The sequence below is a fragment of the Macrobrachium rosenbergii genome, chromosome 21, assembly GCF_040412425.1.
Source record: "Macrobrachium rosenbergii isolate ZJJX-2024 chromosome 21, ASM4041242v1, whole genome shotgun sequence".
NCBI classification, from domain to species: domain Eukaryota; kingdom Metazoa; phylum Arthropoda; class Malacostraca; order Decapoda; family Palaemonidae; genus Macrobrachium; species Macrobrachium rosenbergii.
In genome coordinates this window covers 29,808,671-29,813,143 of record NC_089761.1, presented here as the reverse complement: position 1 = coordinate 29,813,143, position 4,473 = coordinate 29,808,671, and positions in this window count along the sequence as shown.

Here is a 4,473-nt window from a genome sequence, read left to right as displayed (position 1 = left end):
GTGCATATATATATATATATATATATATATATATATATATATATATATATATATATATATATATATATATATATATATATATATGTGAGTGTGTGTGTGTGTGTAAGTGTGTGTGTAATAAACTGAGGAAGCCACATGTGCATTAGCACTTAAGCACTTAAAGAAAATGAAGAATAGATTGTGTTATAAAATCACACACAATAACACACACATATATAATATATATTCATATATATAGAATTACAACAGAGAATGTAAGTGCTTATTACAACTCCATTTATTCTGACTCCAAAAGAAAAGGAAAATTTATGAGTGCCACATCATTAACTAATAATTTATTTGTTCCAATCACAAGAACCTTAAAACCTCTCTGTCTCTCGCGTGTTCTCGCACCACTACGTAATTTCCCCTGCCATTAAATTACCCTTCCAGTAATCGGGGGAGATGAAAGAAACTTCAAAGACGATCTCTTCGGGAGGAGAATTTCATTATTATCCCCGCCACCTGTGGCGTCATTAACAGGTAATGTAACGACTATGATTTTCCGGCTTTTCATCACCTGGTCTAAGTCCCGGTTGTGATAAATTTGTGATAAATTTGATGAATTGCACGTGTCTTTGATTTCGGTGACCTCGTTCCCGCATAGGGGGGATAGGGCCGTCAGTGCACCTCAATCGGTCAGCTGTAGGCATGACTGGAGGTTCTTTGCGGCGTCCCTTCGGCCCCTAGCTGCTACCCCTTCCATTCGTTTTGCTGGACCTTGTCATGTTCTCTTTCTTCCATCTTACTTTCCACCGCCTCCTAAAAATTGTTTTATAGTGCAGCTGCGAGGCTTTCCGCCTGTGACACTTTTAAAATATTTTGATTCCCCTTCAATTACCCTCTCAGCGCTGAATGACCTCATAGGTCCCAGCGCTTGGCATTTGGCTTAAATTTTATGTATCATTCTATTCCATTCAGTAACCACGTTGAATTTATCTCATATATCTTTTTCAAGGCTCCCTGGTGGGACTCTGTGTTCGTATTTGCAAGGTTCGTGGTTTGCGCATTTCATGCTACCGCTCCCTACCATTCGGTGTAGGGTTAGCAACAGCACGCTTAAAGACTGGTTGTGGACGGGAAGGATATATTATGCTGGCACCAATCCGTCCAGAAGACAAAGAGATGCCAATTATATAAACATAATGTATACGAAAACATGGAACGTGATGAATATAAAAATATAAAGGGAAATGCCACGAAGGAAAGTGGAACGACTGAGTGGTGCTAGGCCTTTCGACGTACTGTCCTTTACTTTGCTGACTTATAGAAATATAAAAATAGGTTTACAAAGAAAGATCGTATAAATGACAGATGGTCTGTCAGTCTGCTAAGTAAAGGACAGTAAGTCGAAAGGCCTGGCACCACTTCGTCGTGGCATTGCCTTTATATATATATATGTATATATATATATATATATATATATATATATATATATATATATATATATTATTATTATTATTATTATTATTATTATTATTATTATTATTATTATTATTATTATTATTATTCATAAAACATGAACTTTCACATTATACGCATGGGTGCTCTGAGGAGCCCCGAAAGCCCAGATCCCTTTCGGCAACCGCTACAAAAGAGAGAGGGAAGGAGCGCAAACCAACTCCTCAAAAATAAATCAGATTAATGATCTGTGGGAACACAGAATAAAGCGTTGAGTTCCGAAAGTTTTTTTTGTAAAGTCACGGCGTTCTCGAGAGCAGTGCCTTAAAAGCAACACCTCGAGGATGAGTCAGTGCAGACAGAGAGAGAGAGAGAGAGAGAGAGAGAGAGAGAGAGAGAGAGCAAACACTCACAGATAAGGCTAGAATGTATTATCGAAACCGTTTTCTGACTTTGATAAGGATCTCAATTGCTTTATCCACTTTTCGAAGAGTGGAAAGCGATTGTATAAATAATAGAAAAAAAAAAAGATAACTACGGAACAGGCATGTTATAACAACGTCAGACAACTGCTTCTGTGTCAATAAGTGGAACAGCAGACAAGAAATTTTTGTCTGTTCGTTCAGAATCTCAGCTTCTGAGGATACAATACGAGAGGAAATTATCAGAGTATTACCTGAGTGTTCCAAATGAGACAAAGACATAAGTGCATTAGCACTTAAAGGAAAATGCTTTGGATATCAATATATATATATATATATATATATATATATATATATATATATATACATACATATACATACATACGTACGTGTATATATATATTTTTCTTTTTTTCAGTCTACAAGAAATGGACTTCAAGTTCCTCAGTCACAAAATCTTTTTCATAACAAAATACAGAGCAATGTGAATTACTAGTTATGTTATTGTAAGTGATATTCATTTTGCATATTCGCCTGAATATTGCCGACACTATTGGACTGGACTCGTACACTGGCTAGCTGTTATATATATATATATATATATATATATATATATATATATATATATATATATATATATATATATATATATATATATATATATATATATATATATATATATATATATATATATGAACAGTTCAAGATTTCTTGGTTGTTTTTCATGTACTTACACTCATCCATGAGCCTTAGGACATTCAGGATACAGATTCTCTCTCTCTCTCTCTCTCTCTCTCTCTCTCTCTCTCTCTTATGATAATGTTAATATCATGATGTACCTGTGCAATGTGCATGCTCGTGCATACGTACCCATTATCCCACAGCATCGTATCAGAATTGTCGTAAATATTTTCTTTCTGTTTTGTACACAGCTTGTATCCCAATGCATCGCGTGTCTGAGAGAGGCCAGCGTGTTCCGTTACACTGTATATTCTTTGCCAAGATTTTATTTTTATCCCTCTGTCGTAGTCTGGAATCGAGTTGATGAGTGCGGGGTTCTCAGACGTGTATATATATATATATATAATTTAAATATGGGTTATATACACACACACACACACACACACACACACACATATATATATATATATATATATATATGTATATAGATAGATATAGATATATATTCAATGATATATTTATTTATATATAATTATATATTTATATCTAATTATATATACATATATATGTTATATATGTATGTGTGTCTCTGTGTATGTTTGTATAGTTGTATGTATGTATGTATGTATGTACATAATGTGCCCTGGTGCCGTACAGATAAATCAACATTGTTAACGAAGTGATCTAGATCAGTAAGTTTACAACCACTTTTACAGCAGACCTAAACTGATATGAAAAATATATATATATATATTTTTTTTTTTTACATTTGTGTTGAATCTGACATTTTTATCATACTGAGATGTATACCCAATATACTTTTAATTTAGGAAAGTTTTGCCAAGCGTCATTAGGTACACACTTATATATAGCTTTGCTTTTTCGTCCGATACTGATTTTTGTAACACCTGAATGTGAATAAGCATTTTGCCAAACACCTGTGCAAGGATTACTTCTGTCTGTCTGTCTGTCTGTCTAGACTCCTTGCAAAATCATATCACCTCAGTCCCGCACTTGTATTGCCTGGTCACAAGATTGTTTATTTTGTTAATCCAGTTCATTCTTGTTGCCTGTTCTTGGTGTTCTTCACCTCCTCTTATTTCTGTTGTCCCTCCCTCTTCCTCCTCTTTATCGCCTTCCTCTTCCTCCTCTTTATCGCCTTCCTCTTCCTCCTCTTATCTCCTTTCTCTTCCTCCTCTTATCTCTTACCTCTAAATCTCATTACAGCTCTGTCGTGCTCCATTTTTCTGGTGTCCTTCATCTCCGCTTCGTTCTCTCTTCCTTACCTCTTTCTCCTCTTTGTCGTCTCCCTCTTCCTCCTCTTGTCTCTTACCTCTTAATCCGGCTCTGTCGTGTTCTGTGTTTCAGGTGTCAATCGTCTCCTCTTGATTCTCTCCTCTTCCTCCTCGATAACATCTCTCTTTTCCTCCTCCTCCTCCTTACCCCTTTCTCCTCTTTATTATCTCCCTCTTCCTCCTCTTTACCATCTCCCTCTTCCTCCACTTTATCATCTCCCTCTTTCTCCTCTTTATTATCTCCTTCTTCCTCCTCTTTATCATCTCCATCTCCCTCCACTTTATCATCTCCCTCCGCTCCTCTTTATCATCTCCCTCTTCCTCCACTTTATCATCTCCCTCCGCTCCTCTTTATCATCTCCCTCTGCTCCTCTTTATCATCTCCCTCTTCCTACACTTTATCATCTTCCTCTTCCTCCTCTTTACCATTTTCCTCTGCCTCCTCTTTACCTCTTCCTCTTCCTACTGTTTACCATCTCCCTCTTCCTCCACTTTATCATCTCCCTCTTCCTCTACTTTATCATCTCCCTCTTCCTCCTCTTTATCATCTCCCTCTTCCTCCACTTTATCATCTCCCTCTTCCTCCACTTTATCATCTCCCTCTTCTCCTCTTTATCATCTCCCTCTTCCCCCTC